Here is a 14,136-nt window from a genome sequence, read left to right as displayed (position 1 = left end):
TCTCGGTAATGGCAGAGTCAAATCTAGGATCCCAGGATTCTTGTGACCAAATCCTGTGCCTTTTTCTTACCACCCCAGCATCATCCTTTGAGAATTTCCCCCCCAAAATACCCATTAATCATATCCATATAGAAAAGGACCTTCTTACATTGCGCTTTAAGTACATTTTTGTTTAATCATAATGAAAAATATCCCTGCAATCTTTTCTATTGTCAAACCCATGTGCAGACTCCCGATTTGACCTTTTGGAAAATTAGCTATTTAATTTATACACACTTGGGACAATGTCCCCTGATTTGGTTCCTATCTCCTTCTAACTCATTTTTCATTATCCATGGCAAAGACAATAGTCTCTGTCCTTCATCTAGAATAACTGTTTTGGAACCCTCTTTTAAAACAAAAGCACCAGGTTAAGAGTAGTTTCTGTAACAATGGACTCTTTAAATATGAGAAAAATATGCAAAAATCCCAGGGACCTCTTAATCATATTAGTGCAATCCAGGTAGAATTAAATTAATTTTATACTTAAATATTCATTTTTTTTCTGATTTCAAAAGCATTTTATGCTCACTAAAGAAACTATAGAAAACAGAGAAAAGCTTTAGAAAGCTTAAAAATTTCCATAAACTGATAAACTAGCTATAGCCATTTTTAATATTTGGCATTTACTCAATTGTCTAAGTAGATAGATACATATGTATAACCAAAGGTATGTAACTAAAAAGCTATAGATATAGGTCCTGTCACATATAAATTTTGTATCTTTTTTCAATTAACATATAATCCTTTTCCCACCACTAAAATTATTTGTAATATCATTAAGAAACATACATTGTTCAACCATATTGCTGTATTTATTATTTAATCTTTCATAGGTGAACAAAAATGTACTTTTTAAGCTTTTAAGTGAGGCCAATTATGTGCATGTCACTCTTTATTCACATTTCTGGGTTTTTTTCTTAGGCTATATTTCCGGACGGCATTTTTTAAAGGTTCGAAATTTACCAATAATACATGATCACAGGAGCCAATTCAAGCCCACATAAAGTTCTTCTTTAAAAGGAATGTGTGCCAAGTGCACTTGGAAAGTAAGAATGGAATGCATATAAAATGTCTTTTCCATGCATAAGTAGCTAGCAGGAATAGCAGCTAATTTTAAACATTTTGCTTTATTTCCCTTTATAGTAATAGTGGAATAATATTTGCACACAAATTCCCAGTATCTGGACATTATGGTGGATTTGAAACTGAAAAACTGTCATTGCCTAAAAGACTAGTTCCTAGAAGATCTATTTAAGATAAATTTTTAATAAAGGCATAAGCCCATGGTGTCACCATGGTGATAAAAGGAAGCTGGGATACCGTCGGATGGAATAGAGGTTGAATAAAAAATAGGTTGGAGATACAGTAGGAAAAGCTCCGCTGAAGAAAGGATCAGAAGTGCAGAGGGTGTCTCTAATGAAGGAAAAAAATGAGGAATCACAGAGGTATTAGTTTCCAATTAAATCATGTAAACGCCACATTTAGTTTTCCCTCGCAGTTTGCGTCTGCTCATTAAACCTCAGGCTAGCTAAGCAGTCCGTCGTCCACCTTCCCAGCCATCGGTGGGCACATCTCAAACACAAGAGACGAACGGTCTTTCCCAAGGATGCTCCTTGCAACGTACCGGGTGGCTTTGTTGTTGCCGAGCGCTAATTCCGGCAGGACCCAGGGACGGACATGGGTGAGCCGACTTCTTCACCCGGAGCTGTTGGCTACACTCAGACATTCTCAAGGTATAATGAGACCACTGCCTAAGAAGGTAGAACAAAAGAGGGCTTTAAAGGAAAAAATAATGATTCTTTCCCCCTGCTCATTCCTGGGGCTGAGAATCTTTGGGGATGTTGTTGGTGCATAATTAGCTGGAGAAAATGTTCATTGTGGGTTTTTTTTTTTTTTTCCTCCCCTTCGAAGGAGAGTCAGGATGGGAAGAGAGCAAGAACGTGGGCCTGAATGCTGTGTCTCTCCCTTTATGGAAACCTGTGATCAGGACAAAGGTGCTCACAATTTCGCAAAGTCTCAGCTTCTTCATCTGTCAAATGAGGTTAATACCTCACAGAGTTGTCTTCAAGATTAAGGCACCTACTAGAACACTTAGTGCATAATGAACCTGAGAAATTAGAGCGTGCCGTATTATTAGTGTTCCGTATGGGCCAGCCTGGGAGATATGAAAATATTTCCAAAGTATCATTAGTTCATAATCATATGGTACAAAGTGGATCGAGATCTAAGACAGTATGGTAGTAACTCGGGAGAAAAATTCTTAGTCAATGCTCTTTTATTTTTCTTAAATATTTCAGCGGTGCTTGCTTGAAATACACTTACCGATACATACAGCAACATGCAGACAGAGGATTCTGCTACTGGTACTTCTCAGCCCTTGGAACTGCACTCCCTCTTCTCGAGAAGGAAACATGCCCAAATTTCTGTTTAAGATGATGCACTAAAGTCGGTACTTCCCACCCATTCATGTTCATATGAAGTCATCTGGGGATCCTGCCAAAACAGTTTTGGATTCTGTGGGTCCGGGGTGGGTCTCAAGACCTTGCGTCTCTAACAAGTGTATGGGCGATGCTGATGGGCTGTCCTACACACCACACAGCGGGGCAAGGGACTAATCCAGTGGCTCTCAACTGGGAGTGATTTGGGGCCCCCAGGGGCCATTTGGCAATGCCCAGAGACGTTTCTGGTTGTCACACTTGGGGGAAGGTGCTGCTGGCATCTCATGGGCAGAGGCAAGAAGGCTGCTGGACACTCTACAAGGCCCAGGACAGTCCCAGCCACAAAGAATTATTATTGCTTAAAATGTCAATAATGGCCAAAACACCGGCAGTGCCAAGGTTGAAAAACTCTGGACGAAACAAATCTATGATCTTCTCCACTTAATGTAAACATATTTTCTTGAGGAATAAAATATATTGTGTTTTATTCATAGCTAGGTTCAGAAGACAGAGGAAGGAAGAGGGGAAGGGTAGAAGGGAGGGAGGGAGGGAAGGGAGGGAGAAAGGGAAGGAAGGTAGGGAGGGAGGAAGGAAAGAAGGAAGAGGAAAGGAAGGAAGGAAGGGAGAGAGGGAGGGAGAAAAAATGGTGGAGGTGGGGGGTAGGACTGGAAACATTAAAAATATTTGTTCAAACCTAAATAATGAACCACAGTGGGAGCTATAGAGTCCCCCATGGGTCATCCCAATCTGACAGACCCCTCAGGGCTGGGGCTATAGTTCTGGCGTATGGATGGTTTGGAGGCACAGATCCTGGGCATAAATAAGGAGCAGGCAGGCATGAGGCCCACAGCGCTGTCTGCCCCGAGCAGACAGGCACCGACAGCTGCCTGGCTAGAACAGGACCCCAGTGCCTGCGGATCACAGATGTGGGGCCTAGGTTCCCCCCACCTGCAGAGACATAGGACAAACCCTGTGAAAATGACTCCCCAATCTAGGCAGAAGCACACTCTCTCACACTCTCTCAAATTGCCATTTCCTAACTGACATTCTCCTCCACTGGCATTTGACAAATTATCATTTCACAAACCAAGTTTTGATTGATAGAATGAAATCTACCAACATGTTTGCCAATAAATTTTTTTCCTCGGAATTTTCTTTTAGATTCATCAAGGAGTTTATTTTTATAAGTTGCCTTGAAGATTCCTCAAAGATATTTTCATTAGCAAAATTGTAATCAACACCAGCTGTATTAAGAATTTAATTGACCCACTTGGGCAATCATTCACGTAACAAAATAATTTAGCGTAGGGCAAGAGAAAGATAAAAGACAGAGGTTGGAGTTTAAACAGGAGACAAATCAAAATTACAGAGAGGGTTTATCCCTTCTAAATGGTATGGGTAACATTTCTTGAAAGAGAAAATGAGCTAGTATTCTAAACGCAGAACTGATCTCAGTGCCACCTTACACACGGGGACATTTATCTGATATCATGGGACTTCTGGTCGACGGCCATAACACCGTGAATGTGCCCGCTCTTTTCTGATATCGTGCAACTTGCAAGGCATCCAAACACTTCAGCCTAAAATCTAGATAACAAGATCTATGTCTCAGTTGCTCCATCAGAAATATAAGGTACGTCTGCTGTGTTTGATGTTCAGTGTCATCAGAGGAATAAAAATGAACTTGTCCACCTCCATCCTGGTAGATCACAGACACGATCAAATCTTGAATTTGTAGGAAGCTATACTTTTTGGTTTTTCACATAAGATCAAAATATTTTTAGAACGGCCTCAGACAAAAAGGAGACTATCAACGGAATTCAGAAATCAGGACAGTAATAACATTGTGTGTGTGCACATGGGCGTGTAATCCCGAGTTTGAAGATTGTATCGATATAGATTAACTTCAGTAAGGTCTGGAAAACACGAAAATGTTATCTCCTTTCTATACTCTGACCTTTCTCCAATTTCCAAGCCAGTTAATCAGTATTATTAAGCACATATTATGTTGCATAACAGGACCAGGTCTACGACCACATGCTATGATGGAAAAAGGCCTAAATTCCTTTAAAATGACACAGAATGAAGGTCCTGAGAGTGAATCATCTGTGATGATTTTTTTTTTCTTTGAGACTAATCTACTGAGAGAAAGGGAGTGAAAAGACCTCAGAGAAGCTGTGCCTTCTTCTCTTCCTCTTACGTTGCATAATGGGAGTGTAGAAATATGCCTCATTTTAAAATGCTTTATGAGCTTACCCCCATTGGTTAATAACAGTTGTGGGCAGTCTCTGAAATTCATCCAAACTTCCTAACTGAGGAAGGGAACAGAGCTCTATGCTAATTAAAGTGAAATGGGCCTCGCTTGTCCCATCACACAGATTTTTTCCTTAAAATGATAAACTTCAAGTCCCAGGAAGCCCCCAACAGGAACAGAAACACTGCCTTAAAGAGGGAGACGCTTCTGCCCTAGTAAATCTGTCTTTATACCCACCCATCCACACCTAGCTCTCCTATAATTAAATCAAGAGACTTAGGAGTCGCTCTAACTGCTATCTCCAAATCCTAAATGAATTCTGTAAGTGGTCTTCGTAGGCATTTTTTAAAAGGAACGCCCTTTATTGACAAGCCGGGCGCAAAAGCGGGGTCAGAGCTGTGTGTCAACACTGACCATTGTTCGTATTAGGGTACAATTCTGATGATATTTTTTAAGAATGTAAAATAAAGTGAGCTGGAACATGCAATTCTAATTCCTTTCGGGGCTTATCACTCTTCAAACATTCAATAGCTACCCTTAATACCATTACCTCTGGGACAACACTGGGGCAGGGGCCCCACAGCCTAACAACAAGGGACTGGGAGAGCAGGACTGTGGTTTAAAAGCCTGGTTAAAGATTAACACAAACAGTAATAAGAAGGTTCTTTAGGAAAGAATCAGGACAGCTGCTGCTGAATCCCAGCTACCTGCTGAGGGTTGCTAGGCAACACGGGCCACCACTGCCCCAAGGGTGTTTTACTTTACAATTAGGATTTTTGAAGGGGAAGAGGGGGAAGGGGGGGGCGGCGAGTCCTAGGGAAACTGATGTAGAGCCACATGTATAGATATGCGTTGTTGTGTTATATTTTTTTTAATGGGAAAATGGTGTCACTCCGTTCGTTCAAAGGGAGAATACTTACGATAAAAGCGGATTTCTTTTTTGTGTGTAACTGACAAAAATCTAGCAATAACATGGAGTTTTAAAAGTGACATTTTGACTCTAAGGGAGGAATTATTTGCAATTTGTTTTGAACAGAAGCTTAGTTCATGTCAGATGTGAACCTCCAGACAATCATTAGTTTAAACTGCCTGCTATGTGTCTAAAAATTTCAGTCAATTTAGAGCTGATCTGAATTGCAAATGTGATGATAATAAGCCATTAGGGAACTGCCTATCTTTTTTTTTCCCCCTTGCACTTACAACCCTCCGCTTTAAGGAGCTCCAACTACACTGAAATATGAAAATATCATTTTAATCATGTGCACTGTCGATAAACATAGAGAGGGCAGAGACTCAGAAGTGGGAAAGGGGCATTCCGAGGCTGGAAACAAGAAACTGGACAAGAAAGAGGAAACAGATAGAACCCTTACTTCAAATCCTACACAGTAGTAAGATTTTCCCAAAAAAACAAATATTCCGTTTTTTTGGGAATGCAACACGCATCCCGGAGCCCAACATCTGGATAAAATTTATTTTCTTTGGATTTTGGAATTAGAGAATGTCAGCTCAAGCCTTTTATGAGGTCGCTTGGGAAATCAAGAGAAGAGCTTCTATGGTCCGATTTCAGCTTGCAGTACAAATAATGAGTTTTTAAGGGGGCTTATCAATAAAAATTCTTCTTTAAACAGCCTATTTGGGTTTTCTAAAACACGATGGCTTTCAGTAGTCTCAAAACCATCCATGTCGAGAGGTATTTTATTCTCCCAAAGATGTTCCGGTTCAGAGGCTCACACACTGGCACAAAAATTAGATAATGAAAAACTTCAGTCAATCCTTGGGCCTACCCATTGACAGCCATACAGTTCATTGCTCAGAGGGGCATGGGATTGGGTGGGGGAGGGAGGGGAGAGAAAGAGGTGAGCTCCCCTTATTTTTAGTGCATACGGCACATTTTCTTCATTCTTAGATGCCTGTTTATTAAGTCATCTGATTTCCAAGCTAAGAAGAACATTGCGAAGGAAAGGCTGATAACTGATCAACCAGCCATATGAAATCACTTAGTACATGACTCTATCAGCCGCTATACAACACCCACTTCTACCCCTTTGAATTCACTAAAATTTGGCACTTGGCTTTGTCTCAATTGTATGAATAGGACCCCAGAAGTTTCATCTCCACCACTTGCCAGAATCTTTGGGAAATATGGAAACGTATGAGTAATGCATTCATGACATGTTTTCTCTCAACAAGTTAAATATTTGCTATGATAAAGATAAAATGTAACATCATTGGTAAATACGGCACAAAACGATAGAATTTGAGACCCAGGGGGAAGATCTTGGTTAGAATTTAACCACAGTGGGCCTTCATCACCCAGGAGGTCAGGGCTCTGACCAATCCCAATGTTTGTTTATATCCTGGAGAATGAAAGATAAGAGCAGGAACTCTGGGAGGTCAGGTATATTGCGGAAAGGGGAACCTTCTAAGGGTCAGCTTTTAGGCCCTGTCTGGAGTCCACAAAAATAAGAAAAAGAAAAAAATTCTCAAAAGTAACAGCCTTTCTTTTCCATAGAGAGTCACTTCACTTGCTTGTAATTGATGCCTCTCTGAATCATCTCATGGGGAGGGGCTTCCCCTTGGTCTCCACAAGAAATGTCAAGTAGAAATAGAGCCAATCTTGCATATGAATGAGGAAGGTGAACCCAAGTCCCAGAAGGGATTTATTCAGTCCCCACTCCCTCACTCAACAAATATTTACTGATTGCGCTCCCCGTGACAGGGATACAAGGATGAATTAGACGATGGGTCCTGCCCACCTGGAATTTGCCAACAGAAACAAAGCCTTCACACGAATAAACGTGATAAAAGATGGAGGTGAAAAATCTCAAAAGTGAGGTCCTGGGAGGCAGGCATTGGTGGCCAATTTCCGGGCAGCGTTCATAACCATGCTGCGGAATCAGAAAGACTCAAGGTGCAAGGAATCAGAAAGACTCCGCTTTTGACAGAGATGGAGCAACCTTCAGTCTCCTATGCAAAGCTGTTTTAAATCTCAACTCTCTTGAAACCTCTAACTCTCCATGCTTCTCCTCGCTTGCAGTAAATGACCTCAATTCCCATCCTGCAGAGAAAATGGAATCCATCAGCTGGAAACCCACTCAGCTTCCTGCCACCAGCCTACACACCCAACGCCAGCCAAACCCATCACAATCTCTCTTCCCTCCCACAGCCTCTCACCGTCCCCTGCGTTCTGAAAGGCCGTTGCAACCTACTCTGCTTTAGATCCCATCAACTTGCCACCTTCTCCTCAGAGCCTTTATTGATTCCTTCCTGGATCCTCTGCTGCAACTTCAAAGGCTCCCCTTGCTGCCTAATACCCACTGGCATTTATTTTATTTTATTTTTTTTTAAGATTTTATTTATTTGACAGACAGAGATCCCAAGTAGGCCGAGAGGCAGGCAGAGAGAGAGCGAGCCCACTGGCATTTAAAAGCATGCAAGTGTCCACCAGCTCAACAACAACACAACCCCCCAACCCCACTCCCCAAATCTCTTTTTCTTTCTACAGATTCTGTACTCTTTGCTTTGTCTTCTCTGGTTACCCTCTTCTCATGTGTACTTACTTCAATTAAGTCAATTACAATTAAATAAAATCTAACACTCCATTCCTTAGGGGCAGGGACCACAACTCCAGTGACTCAGGATGACCACAGAGAAGAGTGCGCCCTTAGAACCACTCCCTCATCGTGTAAGTTCTGTTGCCAGATTTTGCCTTCTTTCCATTCCTCCTCTCTCTTTAGCCAAATGACACTGGCAATTTCTTCTGTGCTGACATTACCCTCTTACCCCCCGCCACACCTCAACTCATAGCAATCTGACTCATCCCCACTCCTGCACCGAAGCTGTCCCCACCAACGTCATCAACCCCACGTGCAACTCAAGAGCAGACATGTGTCCTGAATCTTCACTGTCTTGACTAGTCTGTAGCAATCAGGTACCAAGGACAACTATTAAAAACAGTCTTGTTCATTTCTTATCAGAGCCCATACTTGGGCTTTTTCCTGACCTCTGACTGCCCTGCCCTTGGGTCTCCTTCATAGACTTTGCTCGCTCTGCCCACCACATAAATGCCTTTGTTCCTCAGTCCTGTCTCAAGGGCTCAACTCCCGTGCCCTTCAAGTTTTTCCCCGCATGACCTCACCCCTCCCATGTCCTTCAGTGACCATCTACACTCCCATTACTCCCACACGTAGACCTCTCCACTGAGTCACACATTATATACACATGAACAGTGGGACACTTGAACCTCCTAATCAGTAGGGCCCCAAATTAAGCTTATTTCCCATGTGCCATTCCAGAAATCTGTTCCTTTTCCTTTGAAGCCTACAGCATCAAGTGGTATCACTTTACGCAAGGTACAATCCAGAACTTCATTCTTGAATATGATTCCAGTGGTTTTTTCCTTTTGTTTGTCTATGCATCCCTCCTCACCCCTAATTCATCCCACCCTCCCCTCTCACCCAAATTACTACTACAGTCTCCCTGTGTGCCACCCTTGTCCATCTCATCTTCCTCCAAACTGCATTTCCCACTGGGGTCAAAATTATGTTTAAAACAAAACAAACAAAAAGAAAATAAGCAAGTTGGCTTGACTCTAGCTTCCCCACAAGCCATCAATGGTTTCTAATTACCCTTAGGATAATGTCCAAGTGCTTTACACAGTCAGGAAATCCCTGCCACCCTCTTTCCTGAATAGCACACGGAGTTCAAACTACACCCAACCACCCTTGAATGTTCCATGGGCTGCCTGCCATGGACACGCCCCCTCACTTTCAGTCTTTGACTGGAGTACCACTACCACACCCAACCCCTTAACTTCACTTATCCTCAAGGTCGCATTTTTGATGTTATTTCTCTGAGGAAGCCTCTAGGAGAGGGGTACTACCATTCTGATATCTTTCGCTGAACAATAAAACACCTCAAATATAATGCCTTATGCCCCCAATTTATTTGGCCCAGGAGTTCAAGAAGGGTTCAGCTGGGTAGTGCTGGCTCAGGAACCTTCCCACAGTTGGTCAGAAGGTGGCTACTGCTAGAAAAGCAGCAGGGACACAACCATTAGGGACTGGCCAGACATCTCTCAAGCTATCCATAAAGTCATGAGAGCTCTTAGTCTGGTCTCTCAACTTGAGCTAGTTTGAGCTTCCTCACAGCCTATGAGCCTTGGGACAGATAGGCCTTTTCCATAGCAGCTTCAAGGGGAGAAGAAGACTTCAAGGGGAGAAGTTCCAGCGAGCAAAGCAGAAGCCACGATGCCCCTCCCCAGCCTCACCTCAAGACTCACACCACCACCAGTCACAAGCCAATCCAGCCTCCAGGGGGGTAGAAGCACAGATGTCAGCCTTTTAAAGCAAGGTCACACTGGCATCAAGGTATCAAGGTCACACTGTAGATGAGCAACCACGATAGATGACATTGTTGCCCTTTCTTTAGAAAATGCAGTCGGCCACACTTGCCTCCAATTTATCTACAACACTCAGTATTCTTAACGTAGTACTAAACACATGTGGCTGTCATTGTATCTGTGGCCTTTAGTCAGTGCTGTTAGGTCCCATCCTTTTGTAGCTGAGGACTGAGGGTCAGAAAGGGGAGGTAATGTGACAGAGATCACCTATCCAATAAATGAAGTCATGGAGTCTGGATGGGGACCAAGAGTTCTGGAGCATTCTATCCGAATCACCTTGTTCTCTGAAGAGCTTGATCCACTCCTCAACCTTTGGAATGTAACACCTATGTTCACACTTTACCCCTAATACAATCAGGCAATCATTAAATTTGAGGAGCACAGTTTTAATGAGCCTTGTACCCAGAAGCTCCCTGCTGTTTGCATGGACATAGAAGGTGGTCACAGAAAATCAAAGGCAAAGCTGATCTGCCACATTTGGTGCTACAACACTCCCAAAACATCAGCTTCTGGATGAATCCGCATGCATGGTGCCTTAACAGACTTCACTATTTTGCACATATTCCCCTAGCTTCCATTCTATTGCCAGATCACATTTCAAGTGCTTAGAGTCTGCGAGGTCTCTGAGCCTCTACTTGCCCAGGGTACCACTGAGAGCATCTTATCCTTTTTCTAGTGCACACCCCAAATACAATTTAGGATTCTTGGGGTCACAGAAACTGATCCCCTTGGAGAATTCCTTGTTGCCTTGCCCAGGGTGGGTAAAAGCTCAGAGGCACTTCTCAACCCTACCTGAGAAACCATGGACTTCCAGAAAGCAGGCTCGCTGCCTTGGCTGTCTCCAGCAAGGTCTCACTGCAACCCGTGAAGCAACCTCTTTGTCATGGCCACTCTCTCACCCTCTACTGGTGGGGCCCCTCAGATGCTCATCTCCAAAACTCAAAGTGCCACAACCTACAACCAAAAAAATCTTAAGTACATTAAGATGGGGAGTTTTATCCAGCTTGGGCTAGTATGACCAGGAGAAGATCATTTATCTCCTCCTGAAGAGATGCATTTCCTCCTTCTTCATCTTCCCCATGCCTTGGAGTTTGAGATTCTTTTTTAAACTCCTTATGAGAATATAGTTGATATGGAATGTTACAGGAGTTTCCAGGCTACAACATAGCGATGGGACGAGTCTCACCGTTTAGTATGGTAAGTGTAGTCACCACACAATGTTATTACAATGTTAGTCACTACATTCCCTATGATGTACTTTTCATCTCCATGACCTATTGGTATTACAACCAGAAGTTTCCACCTCTTAATCCCCTTCACCTACTTCACCCAGCCTCCCCCAGCCACCTCCCCTCTGGCAACCAGCAGTTTGCTCTCTGTATTTAAGAGTCTGGTTTTTTTAATTTTTAAAATTCCACACACAAACGAAATCATACATTTGTCTTTCTCTGACTTGTTTCACCTCCCCCATGCTTGAGAATTCTTAGCCTCCTCCCCTCCAGGCACATAACTGTTGTTGGAGAAGCTCCTTTCCCTAGTTCATGCCTAACGTAGCTACCATCCCAAGATTAATCGCCAGCCAGGATTGTGGACCGTGGAAATCATACACCATAGTCGAGAGAGACCATGAGGCCCATAATAATATGAACCTGGTATTAAAAAAAAATAGATTTGCACACATCACTCCCATGATGTTGGCTACTGTAAAACAAAACAGAAAAGTGGGAAGCACTGATGAGAACGGGGAGCCCTGGGAAGCCTTGTGCGCCGCTGGTGCTCCCATTAAAGGGCGTGGCCATGACCGGAAACAAAGCATGGCAGTCACTACAATATTTAAAGACAGAGCGAGCACAGGATCCAGCGATTCCTCTTCTGAATAAAGGCTCCCAATGGATGGAAGATTGAACGTGCTCCGTCCACACCACAGGAACAGGCCCTGAAGACGTTATGGACATGGATGGTGGTGGTAGTTACGAAACCCCAAACACCGTCAATGTATTTAATGCCACTGAATTTGCACTTGAAAATAGTCAAGAAGGAAAAAAAGAAGTAAAGATGGTAAATGTTCTGTTGTGTGCACTTTGCCACAATTCTCTCTCACACACACACACACAGGGGTGGGGGGAGGTACAGAGTTCTGGGCTTAGCACATGGTAAGCATTTTGCTTGAGTTTCTGCACAGAATCCTCACAACAACCCTGAGAGACACTATTATTATCAGCATTTCATAGATGTGGAAATGGAAGCTTTCAGTGATTAACTGATTTACTCAAGATTATGCAAATAGGAAACAGACGCCTCAGGGTGCAAACCCAGGTCCCCTAGCACCTAGCATCCAATATCCACCATTAGAGTCTACCACTTCGTGACCTGGACTGCTCGGTGTTATCTAATGTCATCTCTTTTTTTGTTGTTGTTAAAGATTTTATTTATTTATTTGACAGGCAGAGATTACAAGTAGGCAGAGAGGCAGGCAGAGAGAGAGAGGAAGAAGCAGGCTCCCTGCCAAGCAGAGAGCCCGATGTGGGGCTCAATCCCAGGACCCTGGAATCATGACCAGAACAGAAGGCAGAGGCTTTAACCTACTGAGCCACCCAGGGGCCCCTAATGTCATCTCGTTACACTGAGCAAACCAAGACCCGCTACCCATTCAAATTTGCTATGGTCACTCTGTAACCTGGACTAGTGGTAGGGCATTTAGAATTATCTACCCTTTCTGTCTCTCAAAGAATACAGTTTTTGTGAATCATGGTGCTTCCGACCCACAATATATTTTTGGTTATTAGGAGTGTTCATAGTATTTATTGAGGACATGCTGCATTTTAGGTTTGCTTTAAATTTTTGCATATATATTATAATACTTACAACATTCCTTCATGGTAATATCCTTATTTTCATTTATAAGATAATGGGGGGACTGCAGGGCTTTGTACAGTTAAGTACAAAGTCATGTGTACAGGTCACATGACTAGTAAAAACAAAAGTCGAATTATTTATATATATATATATATATCTATATATTTTTTTTTAAATACAAAATGTTTTCCACTCACTCATACTTTCCTCTATTGTCTAACATTCAACGGACACCTAGCACCATAGATCCCTATTCTTAAATTTGGCTTTGGCCTCACGTAACCTTTCATATATTAATACTTATATAATACTTCATATCTTAAAACTCATAAATTAATAGTCTTGTTATCCTTAATGCAATACATATGTTTTGAACATCACCTTCCAAGGAAAATATTTTTATCCGTTATCTCACCAGTAGAATTAGCAAGCCGGATGAATGAACTCTTGGTTTTAACATTTCCTCAGTCTCTAATTCTATTCTACAAACGCATCAGGATTAGGAGCTTCATCAGAAAGACTGAGGAAGAGACTGGACATAATTAAGAGTCTACTTCCGAGAGGTGGTAAGTTTCCTTATAACCTCGATGTCCCCCTACAGCCTCACAGGTCTTGCCTCAGAAATTCAGCCTCTTAAATACTACTTTTCACATAACATACTCATGACAGCATTTATTATTCATGATCATCTGTGAGTTGTGAAGGATGAAGTCATGTGAATGGAATCCAAACGTCAAACAACAGCCTCTCAGAAGCAACTGAACCTCATCCAACTGTAGCATAACTCTGGGAATGAGCTAACAAGTAAGGCTGAGGAAAATGCTCTGGTTGAGCTAGGGATTCAATCTCGAAGAGTCACCACAAAAATGTAAATGGAGGAGAGAAGGCAAAAATGGTCACGGTATTAAAAAGTCACCACAGTCCATCTCACAATAGGTCACCTGTATGTATAACCCCGAGCTTTCAGTCAGACGCACTCTGTAGGCTTGGAGGCAGACAGATTTCTCCACGTAACATTTCCTGGCTTCTTGGTGTTGGCAAACTCAGTCAGGTTTGTGAGGGGTCAAAATGTGTTGAACTCCTGTCAGACTTTCCGAGGTGGGTAAAAGTCAATAATTTTAATCTTAATCCTGAGGCCAGAGTGC

The sequence above is a fragment of the Lontra canadensis genome, unplaced genomic scaffold, assembly GCF_010015895.1.
Source record: "Lontra canadensis isolate GAN:19392208 unplaced genomic scaffold, GSC_riverotter_1.0 scaffold21, whole genome shotgun sequence".
NCBI classification, from domain to species: Eukaryota; Metazoa; Chordata; class Mammalia; order Carnivora; family Mustelidae; genus Lontra; species Lontra canadensis.
This window is presented reverse-complemented; position numbering follows the sequence as displayed.